At 38.7% G+C, this 27,536-nt stretch overlaps 1 long non-coding RNA gene across 3 annotated transcripts; it reads right to left on the minus strand.

Annotated features, from left to right (window-relative positions):
• On the minus strand, window positions 1–25,989 carry LOC101905345 (uncharacterized). Of its 3 annotated transcripts, none has more exons than XR_003038168.2 (4): window positions 25,924–25,989; window positions 4,010–4,166; window positions 1,226–1,362; window positions 1–673 (listed from the first exon to the last, which is right to left on the minus strand). It is a non-coding gene; the product is annotated as an uncharacterized lncRNA (long non-coding RNA). The 3 variants fall into 3 exon arrangements; XR_009490506.1 differs by lacking the exon at window positions 25,924–25,989 and adding an exon at window positions 5,279–5,485; XR_009490507.1 differs by lacking the exon at window positions 25,924–25,989 and adding an exon at window positions 5,015–5,256.
• Between the last annotated feature and the right edge of the window lie 1,547 nt (window positions 25,990–27,536).

The raw sequence follows: 27,536 nt of genomic DNA on the forward strand, positions 1-27,536 counted from the left end.
AAAAAAAAAAAAAAAAACACCCTTGTTTGAAAGGATACATGCACCCCAATGTTCATTGCAGCACTATTTAAAATAGCCAAAACATGGAAGCAACCTAAATGTCCATTGACAGAGGAAGGGATAAAGATGTGGTGCATATATACAATGGAATATTACTCAGCTATGAATGAAATAAAGCCATTTGCAGCAACATGGATGGACCCAGAAACTGTCAGCCTGAATGAAGGAGTCAGGGAAAGAGAAATATCCTATGACATGGCTTACATTCTGAAATCTAAAAAAAAATTGATACAAATGAACTTATTTGCAAAACAGAAGTTGACTGAAGACTCAAAGAAAGAACTCATGGTTACCATAGGGGAAGGAAGGGGAGGAGGGATAGTTAGGGTTTGGGATGAACATGTACACACTGCTATATTTAAAATGGGCAACCAGCAAGGGGAACTCTGCTCAATGTGATATGGCAGCTAGGATGGGAGGGGAGTTTAGGGGAGAATGGATACGTGTACATATATTTTTTATGGTTTCTACCTTCCTGAATTCAAATTTATTAAAATGGTCTCCTGAGACTTCCCTGGTGATCCAGTGGTTAAGACGCCACACTCCCAATGCCGGGTGCATAGGTTCGATCCCTGGTCAGGGAACTAGGATCCTGAATTGCCCTGAAGCATGGCTAAAAGAAAAAAAATATAAAAAAGAAAAAAATATATTAAAAAAAATGTCTCCTATTTTCAATACTTTTCATAAAGTACACCAATCTCCAAGCTGTTTATAAGACTGCTTAGAGACTTATTTAAAAGAAATCTATGTCAGAGGATCAAATTTAGTATGCTTTTGCCTCAGTCCCAATAATTTAGATAATTTTACAATGACAGTCTTTTCCCCATTACAAGTTGTGATACCTGAATTTATTGTGCTCAAATTTAACTTCACTTTTGATCAAATTCAGTTACCCTTGAAACTATGTTTCATGCTTATCAGTTGCAGAGAAACCCATGAATTGTGAAAGAGAGCTCCTTTTCCTAGAGATTAAGCTTAGATTACTGTCTAAATTCTTAGCTCATATCTTAAATAATTTCTTAAATATTCTTATTAATTCCCCATAAGAGACTAAACTTAATTCAGAAATTGTATCACTTCTCTGACAATGGATGATCCATATGTTGTGAAGGAACTGGCTAAAATTAGTTCTTTAGGTATTACTGTAATTGAAATTTATAATCACCAAGTGAGCTTTCTTGTTTTGCAGCTAGGAGCTGGCCATTAGGACTTCATAGTATCTTTTTTTTTCTTCTTTAAATGTTTCTTGATTGCAGAATTCCTCTGATTCCACAGCCTTCCTTGTCTCCTCAAGGTGGAATACTATTGAATAATGCATACATTTAATTTTACTTACATTTCTCATGTGTTTTTATGACTAGAAGTGTAAAACCGTAAGATTTTAAAGTGAGAAAACAGTATATATAACTGATAGAGTTTATGGATTTTGTGGAAAAAATATACATATATAATATATATATAGTTATGACAAACCTAGACAGTGTATTAAAAAGCAGAGACATCACTTTACCAACAAAGGTCTGTATAGTCAAAGCTATGGTTTTTCCAGTAGTCATGTACAGATGTGCGAGTTGGATCATAAAGAAAGCTGAGTACCAAAGACTTGGATGTTTTCTTTTTTTTTTTTAATTTTATTTAATTTTTAAACTTTACATAATTGTATTAGTTTTGCCAAATATCAAAATGAATCCACCACAGGTATACATGTGTTCCCCATCCTGAACCCTCCTCCCTCCTCCCTCCCCATACCATCCCTCTGGGTCGTCCCAGTGCACTAGCCCCAAGCATCCAGTATCGTGCATCGAACCTGGACTGGCATCTCGTTTCATACATGATATTTTACATGTTTCAATGCCATTCTCTCAAATCTTTCCACCCTCTCCCTCTCCCACAGAGTCCATAAGACTGTTCTATACATCACTGTCTCTTTTGCTGTCTCGTACCCAGGGTTATTGTTACCATCTTTCTAAATTCCATATATATGCGTTAGTATACTGTATTGGTGTTTTTCCTTCTGGCTAACTTCACTCTGTATAATAGGCTCCAGTTTCATCCACCCCATTAGAACTGATTCAAATGTATTCTTTTTAATGGCTGAGTAATACTCCATTGTGTATATGTACCACAGCTTTCTTATCCATTCATGCTCAACTCCAGAAAAATAAATGATCCAATCAAAAAATGGGCCAAAGAGCTAAATAGACATTTCTCCGAAGAAGACATACAGATGGCTAACAAACACATGAAAAGATGCTCAACATCACTCATTATCAGAGAAATGCAAATCAAAACCACTATGAGGTACCATTTCACACCAGTCAGAATGGCTGCGATCCAAAAGTCTACAAATAATAAATGCTGGAGAGGGTGTGGAGTAAAGGGAACCCTCTTACACTGTTGGTGGGAATGCAAACTAGTACAGCCACTATGGAGATTCCTTAAAAAACTGGAAATAGAACTGGCTTATGATCCAGCAATCCCACTGCTGGGCATACACACTGAGGAAACCAGAAGGGAAAGAGACACGTGTACCCCAATGTTCATCGCAGCACTGGATGTTTTCAAATCATGGTGCTGGAGAAGATTCTTGAGAGTCCCTTGGACTTCAAGGAGCTCAAACCAGTCAATCCTAAAGGAAATCAACCCAAAACATTCACTGGAAGGGCTGATGCTGAAGCTGACGCTCAGCTATTTCGGCCACTGATGTGAAGAGTCAACTCATTGGAAAAGACCCTGATTCTGGGCAAGACTGAAGGCAGGAGAGCAGGACGACAGAGGGTGAGATGGTTGGATGGCATCACCAACTCAATGGACATGGGTTTGGGCAAGCTCCGGGAGATGGTGAAGGACAGGGAAGCCGGGCATGCTGCAGTCCATGGAGCTGCAGAGTCAGACACAAGTTAGCGACTGGACTGAATTGAACTGATATATATAAATAGAAAAAAATACCGGAAAGATCATAAATTTGAAGTGAAGTTATTCCTATGTGGTGGGATTAATGTTTATCAATTTCTTTATACTTACCTTTGTGGTTTTCAAACTTTTAACATGAACATTTATTACATTAGAAAATAATTACAGGGTTACTGTCATCATTTTACTGCACTTCATAGATGCTGCATTTTTTACAAAGTGAAGGTTGGTAGCAACCCTGAGTCAAGAAAGTCTGTCAGCACCATTCTTCCAATGGCATTTGGTCACTTCGAGTCTCTGTGTCGAATTTGGGTAATTCTTGAAAGATTCAAACTTTTCCATTATTACTGTATTTCTTACAGTGATCTGGGGTGGTGGTCTTTGATGTTATTACTATACTTACGGAAAGTTTGGATGATGGTTAGCATTTTTTAGCAATAAAGTAGTTTGAAATTAAGATATGTAGTACCCTGCTTTCTGGACTTTCCAGGTAGGGCAGTGAAGAATCTGTCTGCCAATTCAGGAGACGCAGGAGACTGGGGTTTCATTCCTGGGTCGGGAACATCTCATGGAGTAGGAAATGGAAAACCACTCCAGTATTCTTGCTTGGGAAATCCCATGTACAGAGGAGCCAGGTGGGCTACAGTCCACGAGGTCACAGAGTCGGACACAACTGAGCATACTTACATACCCACACACACACTGTTTTTTAAGACATAATGCTATTACACACTTAATAGACTACAGAATAGTGTAAATATAAGTTATATATGAACTGGGAAATCACGAAATTTAAATGCCACCCACTTTGTTTTGATATTCATATTTGTTTATTGCATGGTCTGGAACTGAACTGGCAGTATTTCCAAGATATGCCTGTATTTGGGGGGGAAAAAACCCAACATAGATCTATTACCTTTTACTTAAACACATTGGCATAGATATTTTGTGGTATAATTCTGAAAACTTTACTTCTGACTAAACACACAAATGTAAAAAAATACAGCAAAATATAAATAATTACTAAGCCACTGACCTTGTTCTATAGCACTGTAGAAAATAAGGACACAAAGAAAACTCCAAAACATGGGAACTGAAAGCAGGCAGCTGATGGACAAATGGTGGGAAGACATAAAGATTTTGAGGGTCACTTCATATCCTTTTTCTTTTTTTTTTTTTTAAAGGAATATTTCCTAGAATGAGAGAAAAAACATGAAAAGCAAAAGATTTCTGCATTTATTATTTAGAACATTAAATGAACTCTTTAATTACAAGCATTGATGATTATGATTTATCCATTTTGAGGAAACATTTATTGAGTAAGGATATGTAGAAATGGCTTCCCAGGTGGCACTAGTGGTAAAGAACGTGTCTGCCAGTGAAAGAGGCATCAGAGACATGGGGTCAGTCCCTGGGTTGGCAAGATACCCTGGAGAAGGGCATGGCAACCCTCTCCAGTATTCTTGCCTCGAGAATCCCATGGACAGCAACCTGGCAGCCTACAGTCCATGGGGTCGCACAGAGTCAGACACGACTGAAGTGACCTAGCACGCACGTATACATATATAGAAAGAGGCCCTAAAAGGCGCTCAACAAAGCCAATCAAGACCTAAGTGAACGAATACAAAATTCAAACCTTATGTTTCATTTCTTGACCTTGGTGATAGTTACATGGGTGTTTCCACTTGGTAAACATCCATCGAACTCTATATTGGTATTAAAATTTGTGTGCTTTCCTATATGTGTTACAATTCAATTAAAATTTTTCTACTTAAAAAAAAAAAAACAATTCGCCACAGCTCTGCTTCTCTCTTTCTGAGGTGCATTACAGTGACCCCTGCGCTCGGTTCCCCAGAACGTTTCCTCCATACCCCAGCTCTGGGGTCAGAACGTTATTCCTCACTTTCTCAATCCCTCCTTTTTCAGTCCTCTGTGGGATGGAAAGGAAAGCCTTTCATATCCTCACATTATCAGCGTTTTTTCTTGGTTAAAACGTTAGGTTATTTAACCTGAGAAAAAGGGAAAAGGTCCTCCACGATACCTTTTACTTTATGGGATCCATGTGACACAGGAGTCTTGGACCTATACAATGCAAAAAAATGGCAAGACTAAAAAAAGAAAGAATTTTTTCTACTCCTCCAATATCAAGCACTCAAATAACAAACACTATTAGCTATATGTCATCTGTGTTTGTAGGATCATTTGCCTTAGGCAGAATGAAATTAAATAATAGGTCTGAGCCAATTCTGAAGCCTTAGTCCCTCCAACCCAGGCTTTAACCTTTTCTGAAGCTTTCATTTCTAACCTTTTAATCCTCTTCACAGTGTGTTGACGGTCATCCTGGGAATGATTTATGCAAGGAGCCCACTGGTCAGGACCATTCAGCTGTGGCACTACCTTCAGGACTGGAAATGAATTAATTCATCTATGTTGCTCTTTTGTGTTTTTCTGGATCCTCTTTATATGATCCATTTAACAATATATGTATCAACCAACACAAAACTGTAAAGCAATTATATTCCAATTAATTTTTTATATATGTTTACTGATATATATATATATATATATCAAAACACATTATTTACTCATTTCTGATTGCTAGGAGCCAGAGGGCTTAAAGGAGAATGAGAAAAGAAAATAATAGACACAGTGCTACATGTATCTAATTTTAGTTTTCTCAATTGCATTTAATATTATTTCCTCTACACATAAGCACCCTATTTGATATTGGAAAAAATTTTTCATACATTTCTTAATCTTCATTCATATTTCCCTTGTTGTGGTACCTTGAATAAATCATGCAATATGTGTTGATATATTGTGTATTTGCTAGTTCCCAGGAAAAAACATTACATCATCTCTGTGAAGAAGAACTGGTTTATTTACATATTTAAACACCAGAATAGCTGACACATATATATAAAAGCATATTAATAATTTGAAATTACTTAAAAAACAAGAATTTGATTGATTTATATATCGGCCTCTACATTAAACACTGAATCCTATAACCAATTATATGAGTGACTTCCTTCATTTCTGGTTTTTCTATACACTATACTTTTATAATATCTGTACGTGAACCCTCCATGGATAAGGGTCCAAAGTGATTGTGTGTAATGTAAATGCCCCCCCCAATCATTAGGAATGCATGCTATAAGAAATTTCAAAGAGCATCAGAAATTATTCCATTCACATAAAACTTAAAACTTCTAAATATAAAAGGTCATCATAAAAATAAAAAGACAATGATTGCAAATTTATGACATAAAAATTTACTCTTGTTTGTGTGTAAAGAATTCCTTTAAAATCATGAGGAAAATACAAACAGAAAATAGGTATAGGCCATAAACTGGCAATTCACAACAAAAGACAAAAAATATAAATGACCGATAAATGTGTGGAAAATATTCAGCTTCACTAGTGGTTGCAGCATTGCCACATAACACAGCAGGATGCATTTTTCATGTAACATCAATGAAATCAAGATTTTTTTTTTTACTAACTAACTATCCATGATATGTAGGGGGCATCCCTCATGGCTGAGATGGTACAGAATTTGCCTGCAATGCAGGAGACCCAGATTTGATCCTTGGGTTGGAAAGATCTCCTGGAGAAGGAAATGGCAGCCCACTCCAGTATTCTTGCCTGGAGAATCCCATGGACAGAGGAGCCTGGCAGGCTACAGTCCATGGGGTCCAAAGAGTCAGACACAACTGAGCGACTAACATATTACGATATTTAGGATGCTGGGAAATGAGCACTCCTATATACTGTTAACATAAGTAAAATGCTGGAAACTGTCAGGAAAAAAATTTGACCACGTGCATTGAATTCATACCTTTGACCAAGTGATGCAGCTTCTAGGAATCTCTTCTAAATTATCGTAGATTAATTCAAGGATGTATGTACAGATAGAGATCACAGTAATGTACACAGTTGTGAAAAATAAAAACAACCTCAATATCCAACAATCACAAATAAAGAAAACTCAGGCTAAGAAAGTATTTAAATAACATTTCCAAACTCACAGGAAATAAAGTGCAGGGCTGAACTCAAACACAGGTCTGTCTGCCTCCAGCTCCCCACCCTTAAGTCCCTCAAGCTTGTGGTTTCCCTGAAACTTTCTTGAGGTGTCTCTCAGATTCTGGCATTTCTATTTTTTCTGAGCTCAGAATTAGATAGTGGTTTCCTGTCTCTCCTGTGGCCCAGCCTCAGTGCTCTGGGGTCCAAGTAAGATTTCTTGGGGTGGGTGTGGGAGGGATGCAGAGTGGAATAAAGCTGCTAAACAGCAAAACATGACCTTTGACCCCCTCTATCACAATGGGTTGAGTCCCATTCTGCACCGGTGTGAGATGCAGAGGGAACCTCTGTCTCCTCAGAACATGCAGTGGCTGAGTCCCAGTGCTGGCAGGCTGGCAGGAAGACACCCTAACCCAGCACTGTGTCATCAAGATGGCACACCTCAGAACATTTACTGCTTTTAGATTGTGATTATCACTCCCCTGCCCTAGGAACCAAGAGCCCCTGCCAGCCTGCCCTGTCCCTCTTTTCTGTATTTTCTCACTGCAGAAGCAGTACTTCTAAAAGCCTCTAGTTCCTCTGCCAAACACTCTGACAAGGAAAGACAATGGCTAAGGTGCTTCTCACAGTCAACAACACACAGGCAGAACTGTCATCTCTAAGTTGGATTTTTGGGTTCCTCAATACCTGAATCAGCTGTTGTAACTGAAAATGCCAACTGTCTAATTTTCCCTGCCCTGATTTAAATGCCAACTAAATTTAATTACCCTAAGCCAGTGATTTTCGAAGCGGGCTAGATCACCTGAAACTTGTTAGATATGCAGATTCTTGGGCCCTACTCAGAACCCACTGGGGAGTGAGTACAGGAGGGTGGGGTGCCTAAATACAGGTGGTAACAGACCCTGCAGCGTATTCTGATTCCCTCAGGTCAGAACCATTGCTCTAAGCTTCTACCCCTTCCATTCCTTACACCGCCGGACAACTGTAATCACACCCTTCTATGTGGCTCCACTGTGTTGCTGTATTACGTTATGATATTTAGTTGAGAGTCTGCCCCCCGCCATTGTGAACTCCTTAAATAACAGAACCTAGGTTTTTAGGTGTTCATATTTCTAGGGCAAGCACAGAACCTGGCACTTATTAAATGTGTGTTAAATGAATATTGCATAAATTGAGGCATTAAGAAAAGGGCTCTCCTGGTGGCTCAGACAGTAAAGCATCTGCCTGCAATGTGGGAGACCTGGGTTCAATCCCTGGGTTGGGAAGATCCCCTGGAGAAGGGAATGGCTACCCACCCCAGGATTCTTGCCTGGGAAATTCCATGGATGCAGGAGCCTGGTGGGCTAGTCTGTGGGGTTGCATAGAGTCAGACATGACCAAGCAACTAACACTCCACTTATAATAGACAAGAGAAAGTCTGAAACCCGCAGGCGTTAGTGGGAGAAGACTATCCATCCACACAGTGCACGACTGCCTAGTCATGGTCCCAGGCTTCCAAAAGCTGCTTCTCCTACATCATCTTTCATAGATTTCACTATATTCTTACTGCATCTGAATTTTTAGCAACAGTTCCCTTATGCACACTATCTTGAGCTGCAATTAGTTCCAGTTTTGTCATCTTGATCACATCTTTCACAGAGAGCTATTTTTTTTTTTTTTCATGTTGGAAATCTAAGACATTGTTGAACATGAAAGTGAAGTGAAAGTGTTTAGTCGTTCAATGTCTCCAACTCTTTGCAACCCCATGGACTGTAGCTCACCAGGCTCCTCTGTCCATGGAATTCTCAGCAAGAATACTAGAGTGGGTTGCCATTCCCTTCTTCAGGGTATCTTCCCCACTCAGGGATCAAACCTGGGTCTCCTGCATTGCAGGCAGATTCTTTACCGTCAGAGGTTAGCTAGCATTTATTAAGTTCATACTACTCATTTATTTAAGAAATATGTATTGAGTGTCTACTACATGCCAAGCACTGTTCAGGTACACTATGAAATAGAAGAGACAAAACCCTGTGCTCTGTGTCTGGCTCTGGGCTGGGTGTTCATGTTCAATCCTACGTTGTGAAAATTAACTTGTGAAGTGTCATGATGCACTTTAGCTTAATGGGGGAAAATGCCTAATTTACATTCATCTTTTAACTCTATTTTGAATGGCAAAAGGGGCCATCATATTATCACTAATTATGCCATATCCCTTTATAGATTATAAAATTTACCAAATTCCTTTTCTGGCTCTCAGTTCTTCATTATCTAGCATGGAGTAGGCACTCATGAAAACTGCACCCTAATGGATTTGACCCAACTCTCCCTGTTTATTGAGTGAGGTGACTAATAGTATTCTGCGCCCAGGCAGCAACTTGAATAAGACTGTTAAAGGTCCTGGGTGCCTGGGGTTATTGTTAAGATGACAACCACATGGCACAGGACTTCAAGACTTCCATTTGATTTCTAATCTAATCCCTGTTTAATCTGGGAACTACTGAAGAGTAATGATGAAATTTTAAATCTAAAAGTTTTCCTACTTAAATAGTATTTTTTTCCTTTCTCTTTTTTTAAATTTTATTTTATTTTTAAACTTTACAATATTGTATTTTTAAAAACACACAACAAGATATTGTTTTCCTGTGGTTTTAAAAAAAATCAGATAACATAAAATTTACCATCTAAACCATCTGAAAGTATTCAGTTCAGTAGGGTTGAGAAAAGGCTGTGAAATAGATCTCCTGGACTTTATCATCTTGCAAATCTGAAACTCTTGTACCCATTAAGCAACTCCCCTCAACCTCCCTCCCTGGAATATTCTTACAGGGCTTTCAGATACAAAGTTTATAGAGTTTGACCCTTTTTTCTTGTACAGGTCTCTAAAAGCCCAAGGAGAAAATAGAGAAGGCAAAACACTTCTATGTTTCTCTGTGAGTTATCTTACTCATCTGTAAAAATCAATGGCTGTCGGAGAGCCCCCTGAGTACCTTCAGATCTTTAACAGATAACTCTGCCTTTAGTCATGCCAGGAAGTTGAAAAGTGTTTTGCCTGTTTGTGAGTTTTGGAAGAACACCTAGAAACAGGTTCTAGGAGACAGAAGGGCCTTGCAGCTGTGGGCTCATCTGCCTCCCAGTGCTGGCCTTCTCGCCCTCACACTGCAAACAATAGCACGTGGCTTGCACTTAAATAGTTCCAATGGCAGAAGTCTCACACCTGAGGCCAGTGTTCCTTCCTTGCCTTTCCTTTACGGTTGCTATAGATTCTGAGAATATGTCACAAAACTGCTCTCCCACGTGCCTGAAAGTATTTGGAATTACCTGTCTGGTCTGATTCTGTGTCTTAACTGCTTCAGGCTTGCTTTCTTTTCTCCTAGATGCAATCAGGAAATACTGAATTTAAGAAATAGTAAAAGAAAATATTTCCAATGAGCAGAATATTAATATGTGACAACTGAGCTTTCCCTATCAGTAGGGTTTATTCATGCATTCGACTGACAGCAATACAAGTAACAGCTTTGATGTGGAATAGAACCTAAAAGCTGGGAGACCTACCAGTGGGATACCTTTCTTTGTTTGGCTTGGGTTTTTTTAATTTATTATCTTATTTATTTAATTTTTGGCTGCACTGGGTCTTCATTGCTGCATGCAGGCTTTCTCTAGTTGAGGCAAGAGGGGGCTTATTCTCCAGTTGCCGTGCTTGCTCGGGCTTCTCATTGCAGGGGCTTCTCTTGTTGCTGAGCACCGGCTCTAAGGCTCTTAGGCTTCAGCAGTTGCAGCTTGTGGGCTTTAGAGTGCGGGCTCAGTAGTTGTGGTACACTGGCTAGTTGCTCTGCAGCATGTGGAATCTTCCCAGACCAGGGATCGAACCTGTGTCCCCAGCACTGGCAGGTGAATTCTCAATCACTGAACCACCAGGGAAGTCCTGGTTTGGTTTCTTGTCTTCTCAAAATCTCCAATGTCATCTTTACTCCCATTCTTAGTCCATATGATTCAGGTCAAGTTGCCCCACAACTGCCTTTATAGGCAAGGATGTCATCCCCACCATGGTACTGATGGAAGCCACTGCATTACCCCTCATCCTTGGCTAACGCTTTGGGAATTGCCTCTTGCGAGACATGGGTGTCCAGAGCAAGACCCAATAATAGGTGCCAGAATGTAAATTTTAAATACAGGATTATGGTCAAAGAGAATCAAAGTGAACAGGCTGCAATGAAGGTCACTGGCTCAATCTGATTGGAAGGATAGCTGGGAAATTAGGTATACTAAATAGTATAAAAATAAAGTGAGATTTTACTAAGAAACTACTAATGGATAAAGAAAATATAAAGGTAGACCTAACCCAGAAAACATTTATAAAGAATTAAGAATCAAACAGATGTCATATATATCTGAAATGTATTGAAACTTTATTTTTTCACACAAGAATGTAACATGCTATTTCCATATTGAGCCCCATGTGTGTTTTGTCTTTTTTTTTTGCAACGTTGTTACAGTAATACCTTCTATACAGTCGATGTATCCATCGCCTATTTCAAAAAGCATTTGTGGACATTTCAAAGTGAACGGTGCCTCTGAGTTGAAGATTAACTTGTTTAGAAGACTTTGTGCTGCCAAAAATACCAAACGATAACCAAAAAAAAATAAAATAAAATAAATAAATAGCTCCAACTTTGCTGATCTTTACAATAACCTGATCTCTCTCATGGCTATCTACTTTTGAAGCTCCATTAACTCTATCCTGCACAGGCTACTAGGGAAGTAGCTTTCCAGTTTTTTGACCCTGACACATATACAAAATACTTTATATGGAAGTTTAGAATAGACGTTTGCATGTATACATACAACAGAGAAAACGTGTTACGAAATATTGCTTTCCTTTACTATTTGCAAGTCACTAATATTTTCTATTCCATTCCCTTCTACTTCATCCTATTCTATTCCCTCTACTTGTTTTGTTCTATCCTATTTCACTTTAAAATGTCATTTTGGGGGCTTCCTTGGTGGCTCAGTGAATAAGAATCTGCCTGGCAACGCAGGGAACACGGGTTCAATCCCTGATCCAGAAAGATCCCACATGTGCTGAAACTACTGAAGTCTGAGTGCCTGAAAGCCGGTGCTCCACCAGAGAAGCCACCACACCGAGAAGCCCAAGCATCACAACTAGAGAGCAGCCCCTGTTAACCACAACAGAGAAAGGCCCTGTGCAGCAAGGAACACCCAGCACAGCCAGAAATATAAATAAATAAAAATTACTTTTTAATGTCATTTTTGACTCACAAAGTTGATTTCACAACTTACTAGTTGATCTTAATGAATAGTTTGAAAAATACTGCCCTAGTCTGCTGCTGCTGCTGCTGCTAAGTCGCTTCAGTCGTGTCCGACTCTGTGCGACCCCATAGACGGCAGCCCACAAGGCTCCCCTGTCCCTGGGATTCTCCAGGCAAGAACACTGGAGTGGGGTGCCATTGCCTTCTCCAAGTCTATGGTGCAGCAAAGGATGAAAACCAGCAAGGTTCTCTCTCTGGACCCGGCTCAAGAACTTTGCCAGTCTATTTCAGATTATTTCTACACTTCTTTTTCATTCATTCACTTATTCCCTCATTTCACTTATTAGAGGAATAGCTATGAAGTCCCTAGCATGAGTTGGGCACTTGAGTCCATTATTAGGAAAACAGTGATGGGCAGGCTAGATTCCAGAGCTCACAGAACTAACCAATTCTAAGGAAACTCGAGTCAGAGGAGATCTAAACCCCAAGGGAGGTGCAGTGGTGGCGTGAGGAAGGAGGTCAAATGTGTCCTTCCATCACGGCACCGGGGGAATCACTTACGCAACAGTTTCTTGGTGGTAACAATGAGTGCAAGTTTCAGAAAGGAAGCCGCTGTATTTGGTTCTGCTGATAGATGAGGAATGAACAGTCTCTTCACTGCTGCTCACCTGAAAATGTCAGGTGGGGAACACAAATGATTACAATAGTGCAACAGACTCACATAACCATTTTGAGTCGTAGAGCGTTAAGGGATAGTTAAATACAGAAGCAATGACGACTGTAAGGAGGAGGAAATGGCAGAAGACAAGGGCAAACACTGGGGAAGGAGCATGGCTGTGGGCAAATATTCTTCCAGAATAGGAAGAGATTTGAGTATTTTTATCAGGTTGAGGGAAAGGAACCAGTGGAGAGGTCAAGACAGGTTATGACTATTTGATATAGTAAGGTGTTGGTGGATTTGGGGATGGGGTGAAGAAGTGAAAGATTTCATCTGGGAAAGAGTAACTAGCCTGCTGACCATTTTATGGATAAAACAAAGCATAACAGTCAAAGTCTGCAATATTATTAAATTTATTACAAAGAGTAAAAAAATATTATATGATATGGTGGGCATTTTTTCATTAGCTACATTTTCTCTTTTTCTAGAATGACATAGAGATAGCAAGCTGTCCTGAACTTACTTCTTCAGTTATAAGTCCTCCTGCCTCATCTCTTTATTTCACTGATTTTTTTTTCCTTTGGGCCTGCCAAAATGACATCATCTTTCACACGTGGCCCTTTATTTTTAAACTTGTACTTGAAGAATAATATATACATAGAAACGTACAGGAAACAAAAGTGTACAGCTTGATGAACTGTTCACAAAATGAGTACATCTGCGTGTAGCATATAGCCCTTTAAAAAACAGCATTACCAGCACTCCAGAAAATTGACATCTCCAGACCCCTACCAGTTATTCTCTCTCCATCCAAGGGTAACGACTACCCTGACTTCCAACAAGGGGTACACTTTTTGGAAAAGTCTTTACTGAATTGGTTACAATACTGCTTCTGTTGTTTATGTTTTGGTCTTTTTTAGCTCGCCGACCAGGGATCCAACCTGCAACCCCCTGCACTGGAAGACAGAATCTTAACCACTAGACTGCCGGTTAGGTCCCACGGGGTACATGTTTAGACAAGAAAATCATCTAAGCTCTCTAACAGATAAATAAATCCATGTGCACGAAGGTATTTCTTTAAAAGTTGTCCAAACAGGGACACTATTTCCAATCTGTTCTTAGTTGTTTATTCAAATGTTTCCCTCACTCCTATATTGTTTGCCTAGTTGGAGTAAAAGTGAAGAGTAGACCAATCAGAAGGCTTTTTCCTGGAAGACTCCCCTTAGAAACAAACATTTTGAAATGAAATGGGAGATAGAATGGAAACCAAATGTGAACCACCTTTTCTATAACAAGTAACCTGTCTCTGGCTATCGTATACATCTGCGCTTTGGCATCTTTTTCTAAAGCCCAGGATATATTTTCATATTACTTCCAAAATGAAATTCTAAAAACTACAGAAAAGTCAAAACAATCCACAGTTACTACCCAGAGAGACCACTGTTTATAACAGTGAAATACAGGAAACATCTTACTGTCCATAAGCAGTAACATTTCAATGTCCATCAATTTGTAAGTGAAAAAAGTCTCAGAACTATTTGCATAAAACTATTTCACTCATGCTAAAAATGCATAGATGAAAAAAAATTTGGACATTTATTTTTTAACCCAAAACAACCCTCTTTGATCTCACATAGACACGATTTAAATGTTTTTTTCAGAGTAATTAAGAACACTTTAATACTTTGAGAGACAATGCTATTTGAGAACAATGACAAAGGCTTATTTTTCATTTATTCAATGCATATTTATTGGTAAATAATGCTTTGGAAGCCAACACTCAAATGTCTTGTGGAAACATTAGGTATTTAGATATTACATATAAAATATATTAGGCACTAATTCATAATTTTCAGCGTGTCATTCTCTTTTGTCATTGAAGTGTCACTAAGCCAAGTATGATTTATTCAGATATATTATATGAGAAGTTAACCTGGTTACCAGTGACAAAAAGGGAGTGAAGAAGGGGGAGGAGACAAGGGGAAGGTCAAGAATGAGATGAAATTTTCTTTTCACATACGTATTACTATTTACCTGTATTATTGCATTTACACATATAATTGTAATTATTTACTTCAGGTCTCTTCCAATAGATTACACACTCTTTAAACGTAAAGATAATGCCATACTCCCTAGCTTCTAGGATACTGCTCAGCACTATACCTGAGCCAATATTTACATAATGGTACTTAGATACCAATAGTAGTACCTAAATATTTTCAAAAGCAGGTCCTATTTTTAGGTGGATATTTCCATCTGAATGATTTACTTAGCAACTGTGGAAGATTTTCTTTTCCAAAGATGACCACCATGATATATTCCATCCCTTACACTCCTTGTTTGGTGAGAAGGTGACACTCCTCCCATCAAATAGTGTGGCCAGTGTCCCCACCTCTCAAACCTGGTCAACCTCTGTGATGGCCTCAATATAGTGGACAGTGGTGCCATATGATTTCCAAAGGTAGGTCAGAAAATGCCTTGGACTTCTGCCTTGTCCTCTTGGGACACTTGCTCTTGGAAGCCGGCCATTGTGCAAGGAAGCCAAGCTGGCTCACGGAGAGGCCACATGCAGGTGTTCCAGCCAACAGCCTGAGCTGAAGTCCCAGTATCAGCCAGCATCAACTGCTAGACGTGGGAGTGAATCTCTGGATGATGCTCCTGGTCTTGAGCTGTTGTCATCAGCTGATGCTGCGAGGAGAAGGAAAAAGGTGTCTTCCCTGTGCCCTATCCAAATTGTAGATTCAGGAGCAAAATAATTGTTTTAAGCCTCCTTTACATACTTATGTGCTTCCCAGGTGGTGCAGTGGTAAAGAATTCACCTGCCAAAGCAGGAGACACAAGGGATGTGGGTTCAATCCTTGGGTCAGGAAGATGCCCTGGAGAAATAAATGACAACCCACTCCAGTATTCTTGCCTGGAGAATCCTATGAACAGAGGAGCCTGGCAGGCTACAGTCCATGGTGTCACAAAGAATTGGACACCACTGAATGTGCACCACATCCTGCACTTCCCTATACTAATAGGTAGCTTGCTGTGCAGCAATAAATAAGCAGAACAGATACCACTAGTTCACACACCAATGGAAATGGAGGGAAGGCTCAGGGCCTTCAGAACCCTCCCCCTCCTCTTCTATTTCCTGTTCTTAACCCAGGTGTACAGAGGCACATCATGGAAATGGAAGTAGGATTAGAAACAGCAGGATGAGCCCAAACTAGGACAAACAGTCCCTGAAAAATTAATTAGAGCCCATTAAATTTCAAACAAAAACACTCAAAATGCATTTGTGATGCCTGGATTTTTTTCTTTTTTTCCTAAGGGAGGAAGCAGAAAGCAATTTTCAGTGATTACCAAATGATTGTGACAACCTCTTCTAATGTCTTATTAATATATTAAGAAACATGTTCTAGGTATGGGAAGTTTAATTATCTGATGCTGGTATTTTGTGATCTTGTAATGAAGGACCTGTTAACTTGCTGCGGGACGATTTGCCTAAACTAACTGAATAATCAGTGTGGACAGAATATGGTTACTGACCTCATCAATGCCTTTGACACAGTAAATAATATTGTGCTGAAAAAATTACACAGGAGTGAAATGTGTGACACAAGCATGGATGAGTTAACTGGCTGGTTCACGGACATAGGCTGCTTTCTTTCCTGAGAAATTACGTGTGACAGTTAAATTAACCTTAAGGGACTTGGAGGCTGGCAGAGATTTGCATATTTTTTTTCTATTCTTTATTTATGAACTGCCAAGTTCTTTCGAGAGTACAACAGTGCACTTTTATATTAACAATGAAATACATTATTTGGGAGGAAGCACTGAAAAATGAGATTGAAGAAACCAACTTGGGTATTATCAACCATTTCAATCTATGAAAATACCGCAGCATTTAACCTTGGGTAGAACTGCTTTGGCGTTTCAGTGAAGACAAAATGTAAGCTATTTTTTTTTTATTAAGAACAAAAAAGGCCTAAATTAGATCCTAATTTTCCTTTTATTCCCATTTAAATCAAACTACCTATTTTTGACCTCGAAAATGGCAGCTGTCAAGCTCACAAGTAGTCTGACTTTGGCCAACAGGGGTGTACTTCTTTAGTTATCCAATTGAACAAACATGAGCCTTTCTACTTACTCTCTGGAAGTGGGACACCCGCCCTGATAAAGTTGGAAGAATTGGACACTGAGACCCTCTGCTCCTCCCTCTAATGTTTCCTTCCTCTTTCGGGTCTTCAACTCTAAGTGCAAGCTAATTTAAACAAACTACAAATCTGAATCCTAGTCACATTTTTTTAAAGGATGTCAAGAATATTGTATTATGCAGAGCTTGACCCTGGGTCGAGAAGATCTCCTGGAGAAGGAAATGGCAACCCACTCCAGTGTTTTTGCCTGGAAAAATCCCATGGATGGAGGAGCCTGGTAGGCTACAGTCCATGGGGTCACAAAGAGTCGGACATGACTGAGCAACTTCACTTTCACTCCACTTACATATTATGATTATAAAGAACATTTAGCAACTAGGGAGATCTTATTATATAGAACAGTAATTGTGATTACAACTATGCAGAGAAGTTAATAAGAAAAAGAAGGAAACATTTAAAAATGCTAACAATGATTGCATTATGATAGTATAATAATTTTTTCTTATTTTTCTCTATATTCTGTAAAGGTGATTTTACATATATATATTATATATAATGTATAATAATTATAATATAATAATTATAATTTATTTTAATTTTATTAATAAAATATTTAATAAACAATTGTATATAATTATATATTATATAATATATAACATTATTTTAAATATTACATATTATACATAATAAGTAATATTAATATTATAATATATTATGTTGTATTATATATTTATAATATATTATATATTATATTATATTGTATTATATTTATAATATATTATATTGTATTGTATTGTTTATAATATAATAATCAATAAATATAATATATAATAATACAATACACTAATTTATTATTTATTTTATTACTAAATATTATAATACATATAATAATTTTTTCTTATTTTTCTCTACATTCTGTAAAGGTGATTGATTTTATATATATTATATTTTATATTTTATATATATATATATATATAATGTAATTGCTAAGTTAACCATACCTGTTAATAGAATTGGAAGAAAAGGAAGGTGGGGAAAACCAATTGGTAAGTACTTAATGCTTAAATCCAGCAGGAGAGAATAGAGATTGTTTTGAGCTACACCTAAAATTAAGTGACACATAAGGATGGAGAAAGTCTTGACAGAGGTCCTTCTCATGTCGTATCACTCATATTCAACAGGCACACGCACACAGAGACGACTTCCATTGTTAAGAGTGGACACAGTCCCCTTACAGATAAACTACTCCCAATCCTAATTTTCCTCAAAAAGAGTCTTTGCCTGACTTCTCCAACTAATCCCTCCACATTTTCAACCCTTCACACAAAGTGGAGTTTTAAAAAGGCATTCTGTTTATAAGGAGGCATGAATGATATCTTACTTTTTCATTTAGAAAAGAGCAAATGCGGGAATTGCAAGGCTGTCTTTGAGGAAATGAGAATCAGTCTACATGAAGAGCAATGAAGAACAAATGCAGATGTGATACTGTCAGAGCTAAGCTTGGTTTTGAGAGGAAAAAAAAAAACTAAAACCAGCATAGGAAAGCCAATAAGTGGTAGAAGTGGAATTTGCAAAATAGATGTAATTGAACCACAAACTTTAGAGACAAATGTTGATACAAACAAAAGTTAGGCTTTGAACAAAAATCAAATTAACCTGAAGTGGTTGGGAGAAAGGGGGTATTCTAGGTTTCCCAAGTGGTCTGGGGCGAGGTATCTGCAGCCTTCTGGCCTGCTCTTCTCTCACAACAAACTGTGGAAAATTCTTAAAGAGATGGGAATACCAGACCACCTTACCTGACTCCTGAGAAATCTGTATGCAGGTCAAGAAGCAACAGTTAGAACTGGACATGGAAAAATGGACTGTGGAATACTTTCCCAAATTGGGAAAGGAGTATGTCAAGGCTGTATATTGTCACCCTGCTTATTCAACTTACATGCAGAATACATCATGCGAAATGCTGGGCTGGATGAAGCACAAGCTGGAATCAAGATTGCAGGGACTAGTATAGCCACTATGGAGAACAGTGTGGAGATTCCTTAAAAAACTGGAAACAGAACAGCCATATGACTCAGCAATCCCACTGCTGGGCATACACACAGAGGAAACCAGAATTGAAAGAGACACGTGTACCCCAATGTTCATCGCAGCACTGTTTACAATAGCTAGGGCATGGAAGCAACCTAGATGTCCATCAGCAGACAAATGGATAAGAAAGCTGTGGTACCTATACACAATGAAATATTACTCAGCTATTAAAAATAATGCATTTGAATCAGTTCTAATGAGGAGGATGAAACTGGAACCTATTATACAGAGTGAAGTAAGTTAGAAAGAAAAACACCAGTACAGTATATTAATGCATATATATGGAATTTAGACGGAGAAGGTGATGGCACCCCACTCCAGTACTCTTGCCTAGAAAATCCCATGGATGGAGGAGCCTGGTGGGCTGGCTCCTAAGGGTCGCTAAGAGTCAGACACGACTGAGTGACTTCACTTTGACTTTTCACATTCATGCATTGGAGAAGGAAATGGCAACCCACTCCAGTGTTCTTGCCTGGAGAATTCCAGGGACGGAGGAGCCTGGTGGGCTGCCGTCTATGGGGTCACACAGAGTCCGACACGACTGAAGTGACTTAGCAGCAACAGCAGCAGCAGCATGGAATTTAGAAAGATGTAATGATGACCCTGTATGCGAGACAGCAAAAGAGACACAGATGTAAAGAACAGACTTTTGGACTCTATGGGAGAAGGCGAGAGTGAGATGATTTGAGAGAATAGCATTGAAACATGTACATTACCATATGTGAAATAGATCACCAGTCCAAGTTTGATGCATGAGACAGGGTGCTCAGGGCTGGAGCACTGGGATGACCCTGAGGGATGGGATGGGGAGGGAGGTGGGAGGGGGGTTCAGGATGGGGAACACATGTACACCCATGGCTGATTCATGTCAATGTATGGCAAAAAACACTACAATACTGTAATTAGCCTCCAATTAAAATAAATTAATTAAGAAAAAAAAGATTGCAGGGAGAAATATCAAAAACCTCAGATATGCAGATGACACCACCCTTATGGCAGAAAGCAAAGAGGAACTAAAGAGTCTCTTAATGAAAGTGAAAGAGGAGAGAAGCTGGCTTAAAACTCAGCATTCAAAAAACAAAGACCATGGCATCTGGTCCCATCACTTCATGGCAAACAGATGGGAAAACAATGGAAACAGTGACAAACTTTATTTTCTTGAGCTCGAAAATCACCGCAGATGGTGACTACAGCTATAAAATTAAAAGATGTTTGCTCCTTGGAAGAAAAGCTATGACCAACCTAGGTAGTATATTAAAAAGCAGAGACATCACTTTGCTGACAAAGGTCCGTCTAGCCAAAGCTATGGTTTTTCCAGTAATCGTGTATGGATGTGAGAGTTAGACCATAAAGAAAGCTGAGCGCCGAAGAATTGATGCTTTTGAACTGTGGTGTTGGAGAAGACTCTTGAGAGTCTCTTGGACTGCAACTAGATCAAATCAGTCAATCCTAAAGGAAATCAGTCCTGAATATTCATTGGAATGACTGATGCTGAAGCCGAAGCTCCAATACTTTGGGCACCTGAAGCAAAGAACTGACTCACTGGAAAAGACCCTGATGCTGGGAAAGACTGAAGGCAGGAGGAGAAGATGACAGAGGATGAGATGGTTGGATGGCATCACCTACTCGATGGACATGAATTTGAGCAAGCTCCGGGAGTTGATGATGGATGGGGAAGTCTGGCATGCTGCAGTCCATGGGGTCGCAGAGTCAGACATGACTGAACGACTGAACTTCTCTCATAAGCATGTTATGAAACTATAATTTATACGTGTACTTGGAATACAAATTCAGATTTTAGAGATTATCAAAAAGAAGTTCTTTCTCTCCTTGCTTAAGTAAATTTAATCTTGGATGATTATGGTTTTCTGGTTCAGTATACACTTGTTGAAAAAGTTACAAGTAACTAATAATAGGTTAATGCAAAATTTATATACAGTGTTGTTTTAAAATGTTCATTTTGGCTCCTACCCTGCACTGAATTCAAAATAATTCCATCAAAATCATATTCATTTTCAAATATGAAAACCAGTATTCCTGAAATTCTGGCTGACATCATTTAAACTCATCAGTATCATTATTTTTGGCATATATTTACTATAAAAACAAAGGACAAATCATACTATCTGTGCCTTGCTTGAAGCCATTTTTTTCCTGAAAAGTATCATTAAAAAATATTTTGTTCTTAGCAAATCCATTTCATAGTCCTGATATGTGGCTGTACTAGTTCTTTGTTAATATCAACTGGGTATAACAAAGTGTTTATCCATTTCTCATCCCACAGTCATTTCTCTCTGACAAAAAAGGATGCAATAGTTGTTTGCAGAATACACCTTGCTAATGCTTTTTAATACAGAGTGAAGTAAGCCAGAAAGAAAAACACCAATATAGTATACTAACACATATATATGGAATTTAGAAAGATGGTAACAATAACCCTGTGTACGAGACTTCAAAAGAGACACCGATGTATAGATCAGTCTTATGGACTCTGTGGGAGAGGGAGAGGGTGGGGAGATTTGGGAGAATAGCATTGAAACATGTATATTATCATGTATGAAACGAGTCGCCAGTCCAGGTTCGATACATGGTACTGGATGCTTGGGCCTGGTACACTGGGACGACCCAGAGGGAGGGTAGGGGAGGGAGGAGGGAGGAGGGTTCAGGATGGGGAACGCGGGTATACCTGTGGCGGATTCATTTCGATATTTGGCAAAACTAATACAATATTGTAAAGTTTAAAAATAAAATAAAATTTAAAAAAATTCCTCTTCTCCTTCCTTAAGTAAACAGTTCTTATCAAATTTTCCTCACCTTCTATGCAACAGTCATTCTTTCCCCTACATAAAGAGCAGACATGTTCATCCAGAGCTTCCAGTTTTTCCCCAATGGTAGTTCCAGGCTCAGGACTCTATATATACATGTGTGCATGCTAAGTTGCTTCAGTTGTGTCTGACTCTGCTACCCCATGGACTGTAGCCCACCAGGCTCCTCTGTCCATGGGATTCTCCAGGCAAGAATACTGGAGTGGGTTGCCATGCTCTCCTCCGGAGGATCTTCCTGACCCAGGGATTGAACCTGCATCTCTTAAGTCTCTTGCATTGGCAGGAGGGTTCTTTACCACTAGCACCACCTGGGAAGCCCAGAGATGTACAATCTACACCAATTACTTAACTAAGGACTACAGCCAATCTATTGAGTGCATGTTTATCATTCAACTGTTACACACGTTTCAAATATGAGCCAAGTATTCTGGAGATAAATCACACATGAGTCAGGTACTTGACTCACACTTACTTTTGACAGTAATCCTTCTTAATGCTCTAATTTTATGATGTAATTTTAGTAGTGGAATTAACTTGGAACAACACAAAATTATGTAATTAATTGCATTAGCTTCAATTATAATTACTGTTTAATCTCAGCCTGACACCCCAGCTGAAAGCCAGTACACACAGAGGCAGTCACCGTGGAGGGGGGAGGCCTTCCCAGCTGCTGGTTTGTATGGACTAATTATATAAACTGTATTTATTTTTGCTAAAAAAAAAAAAATCTCAGGAACTAATCAAGCGTATGCCATTTATTTGGACATAAGGGCTTAGAGAAGTCAAGGGATAGAGAATAAAGGGAAATACTTTCAGCAATTCCTAATTATATTTCCCTCAACATTCATTTTGAAAGGGTTTAATTGATGTAATTTTAAAAAGTTTCTGTGGTCACATAAATTTGGTTTATGCTGGATTAAAAAATTAAATAAGTTTCTTTACTATATCGTTCCTTAGTCTTTAATATGTTAATATATGTTGTGAATCTCCAAGATGTGAGAAGTGTTTCTCAAACTGTTTTAAACAGAGAACACCCTCTCCTTTAAACAACTTCATTGAAGTATAATTTACATGCCATAAATTTCACTTCTTTCAGTGTACAACTAAATGATTTTTAGCAAATTTACAGAGTTGTACCACCATCACTAAAATCCAAGTTTCAAACATTTTCACCACCTCAAAAACATCCCTTCTTCCCACATTTGCCATTACTCTGAATTCCCACCTCCAGCTCTAGGCAGCCACTAATCTACCTTGTGTCTATAGATTTGCCTCTTCTGGAAGTTTTATATAAATGGAACGATACAATATTTGGTTTTTGTGTCTATCTTCTTTCACTAAGCATGGCTTTGAGGCTGATTTATTTTGTAGCATGTATCAGGACTTCATTTCTTTTTACTGACAAACAGTATTCCAAATAGATATACCATATTTTTTTAATCCATTCATGAGTGTATGGGAATTTGGATTGTTTCCAGTTTGGGGATATTGTGAATAATGCTATGGAACATTCATGTAGGAGTCTATGTTTGAACAACTGTTTGTATTTCTCTTGGGTATATATTTCAGATTGAAGTTGTAAATCATATGATGAATTTATATTTAACTTTTTAAGAAACTTCCAAACTGTTTTTCCAAAATGGCTGCACTATTTTGCATTTCCATCAGCAGTGTATGAGAGTTTTAATTTCTCTACACCCTCACCAGCTAGTCATCCTAATGGCTGTGTACTTTTATTTAACGGTGGTTTTGATTTGCATTCCCTGATGGCTAATTATGTTGAGCATCCTTTTATGTGTTTATTGATCATTCATATGTATCTTTGTTCCATTCAAATTTTTTGCCTATTTTAAAATTGGGTCGTTTTCTTGCACCGCAAGAGTTCCTTGGTATTCTATGATTTGCAAAATTTTTTCCCTCTTTCCATTTCCTTTTGGTGTCTTTTTAAGCACACATATTTTAAATTTTGCTGGAGTTCAGCTTATCAACTTTTTTCTTTTACTGCTTGTGATTTTTTTTTTTTATTTCCAAGAAAGTCATGAAGATCTACTCCTATGTTTTCTTTTTAAAAAGTTTTGTTATTTAGCTCTAACATTTAGATGGAGTTTGAATAGGGTGGGATACTTCATTTGAATATATCTTTTTGCACATGGATATCCAATTGTCCCAGTACCATTTGTTGAAAAGACTACCCTTTTCCTATTGAATTTCCTTGACACCTTTGTTGAAAAGCAATTGAGCATAAATGTAAGAGTCTTTAATATGTTAATGTATGTTGTGAATCTCCAACAGGGAGGATACAGAATGTTTCCCAAAATGTTTTTAACAAGGAATTCTACCTCCTCCCCTCCCCCTCTTTTCAAACACAGGCTTTCACTTCAGTTCTCACTGCTGTCCACAGCACAGACTTTAGGGAATGCTTCTCTAAAGTGCTCAGGGCTCTAACTTTTACTTGCAACTAACCTTGTTTCTTGTTTTTAGAGGCTGGGAGCCCGAGGCTGCAAAACCAAAGACCTAATTTCAATACATATTGTATTTCTACAGTAAATACTTAAGACAACTCACTATGCAGACATGTATGTAAAGGCTGTTGGAAATATTTGGTATTGAATTAGATTCATATTTTACACATAGAAACAAAATGAGTTTTCTCATAGGCATAATGGATGAAACTTTGGAAGTAGGGAGAATTTTGCAATTGTGTTTTACATATTTAGGGCAGTGCAGCTTACCTGATCATGACATCTGACAGGAGTAAACATCAGTAATAAGTTGTCATAGTAAAGAAGATCTATTTACACACACTTTATCATATATATACACACACACCTATAGACACATATCTGTTGGAAATGTACTTTTTTCTTTTTTAAAACTAGTAGATTTTGTCCTAACGCTTTTATTTAATCAACTATAAGGCACAATGTTGGATAACTGCTTAAATGACCTTGTTAGAATGACAATACCATCACTTTAGCATTGTATTTTTCAAACACACACACACAAGTACAAAAATTAAAAAGTGGAATTAAAATTAGTGTCTTTATCATCCTGTATTTATCTGCAGAACAAGAAAAATACACATAAAAGTCAACAATGAGGGGGAAAAAAATGAACAAAACACTGTCATGGGGAGAATGTGTCGTCATAAATGTAGAAAAGCAGACTCAAGGCGCTCTGTCAATGCTCTAACCACAAAACCTGGTGGATGTCACTGACGGACTGACAGGCAAACTCCTCCAGTGAATGCCGGAGGTTCTAGAAACCCACGTAAAACGACAGTATAAACCAAACGGGTAGGCGTTCTACCAACATAGGCTGAGGTGCATTCAGTACCCTAACCGATATGTTGATTTCTCTCACCAGGCCTCTTTCTGTTAGTGATTTACCTTTCTTTTTAAAAGCCTCATTTTGTTTTCTGTTTAAGATGGCATTATCTCGCCTTGTATAAAAGAAATCATTGCATACCTAAGTTTCCAAATACATAATAATATTTTTCTTTTGGATATTCTATTATGCCAAACAAATTTACAGCAGAAAAATACATTTTCTTGTAAAACTGTAGGCATATTTAGGTCAGGATTCAGAAATGTAAAGCCTTGCCTCCCTCTCTGTCAGGGTTTGTATTCTATCTAGTTTTGAGCCTTAACAGCCCTTATCCACTTCTAGTCTCCCTATACTTTTAAAGTAACTTAAAAGTTCATTTTAGTTTAAATCTCAAACCTTTTTCAGATTGGATTTTATACTTAGCTAATTTAGGACAATTTACTTGTATTTTATTTTTTTCATTTGTTACTGAAACCACGCCCGATGCTTGCTCCGCATTTTAGACTTTTTTCCCCCCAAGCATACTTGGAAATATCCAAGCTCCTTCCCTCTAAAGTGCCACTTACAGATTTTGTATTTATCTGTTTTTAGCCTGTGTGTGTTCTCGTTCTTTCTCCTCTTTTAGGTTATGTTAGGCTTACCTACAAGACCCTGCCGTCGAGGGAGAGGCGCTCAGCGTGGACGGCACCAAGTTGAACAGCTTTTACAAGTCTGCCCTCCGTGACCTTGTCAACCTCGGGCGCGCGGTGGGCGGGTGTTGATGACGTCACGGCCCAGATGCTCGGGCCGGCGAGATGGTTGAAAGTGACCTACGAGTCCCACGGGTGTGTGTGGGTGGAGCAGGGAGGGAGAGAGTTAGGATTTCACACCGTCGTGGGGCATCCGTGTTTCTGCCCACGGGGGAAATCTCGTTTTAGCCTGGCCCCCATTTCTGCTCCAGGAGGAAATAAAACTCCCTCCCATGTGTTCCCCTGGACACTTTCAGAATGAGAGGGGGTAGGAGCGAGATCAGAGCCTGGTGCGAGCAGGCAGTCATTCCCCAGGCGCTGGAAGTGAGGGGCAGGAATTCGCCACCAATTCCCAAGGCTATCAATGTATAGGAAATTTTCCTCCCCAAAGTAAGCTATCTTCAGTGGGACTAAAGAGATACCTCTCAAGGAGCACCCTGGAGCCGGCTCCCGTGTAGGGACCAGGAGAACTTGAATAATTTGGGAAGAATTCACTCAATTATGGGGATATTCTGTTGCACACCTGGCTAAGATTTTTACGAGAGTAAAGAGGGATTGGAAATGAATCTATTTGTAGTCATATATCAACCAGATAGTGTAAAATGTTGTAGTTCTTATTCTGCAGTGTCGGTTCAATCATTACCACCATCAGTTACTCCTTTTGTTGTCTTTATAAAGCTCTGGTGTAAAGAGCTACCATGTTGTTACGGATACATGTTTGGGCTGGCAAAACTCCCACATCACTGTAAGTGACTAGTAGGCTGTTTTTCTGTCTGTTTACTTCAGTGCTGCACCTAACACCTGCAATAACAAATACAATGAATGATGACATGAGTAAAAAGTGACCAGCAAATGGGTAAAGTAAATTACAGTAAGCTGACAATATATTCCCATTTAGTGACTTGCACTCTTCACATCTCCATTCCTTCTATTTACTTTGGGAAGAGAAAAGCCCTTTGAACCCAAACATTTATTGACCCCAGAGCCAGATAAGTCACAGAAGAGGCCAGAGGGAAGGCCACTCTCTCCAGCATCTACTTCTACCCTGAGTAGAATTGCAGGGAGTGACCGCTCAGGAGAATTTAAGCAAAGTTGGCAGTTTTCTGCCACACAGCTAAAAGAATGGACTTGGAAACCACCCTCATACAGCCAGCTATTGAAAACATAAGTACAATATATTTACCAAATTGCATATGAGTGATGTTTGAATTGTTCTCACTGCTGTTCTTTCTCATAGATTCTCTTTCATTACCTTAAATAAGTGTATGCATTTTGGTTAAATAAAAAGAAGAAAGGAGGACTTTCCTGGTGATCCAGTGGTTAAGAATCCACCTGCCAATGCAGGGGACGTGGGTTTGATCCCTAGTCTGGGAAGATTCCACATGCCCTGGGACAACTAAACCCATGTACCACCACTACTGAGCTCAGGAGATGCAATTACTGAAGTCTCAGTCCCTCGAGCCTTGAAAAGAGGGCATCATAATGAGAAGCCTGAGCACCGCAACTAGCGAGTAGCTCCTGCTAAT

Source organism: Bos taurus, chromosome 14 (assembly GCF_002263795.3).
Source record: "Bos taurus isolate L1 Dominette 01449 registration number 42190680 breed Hereford chromosome 14, ARS-UCD2.0, whole genome shotgun sequence".
Classification (NCBI taxonomy): Eukaryota; Metazoa; Chordata; class Mammalia; order Artiodactyla; family Bovidae; genus Bos; species Bos taurus.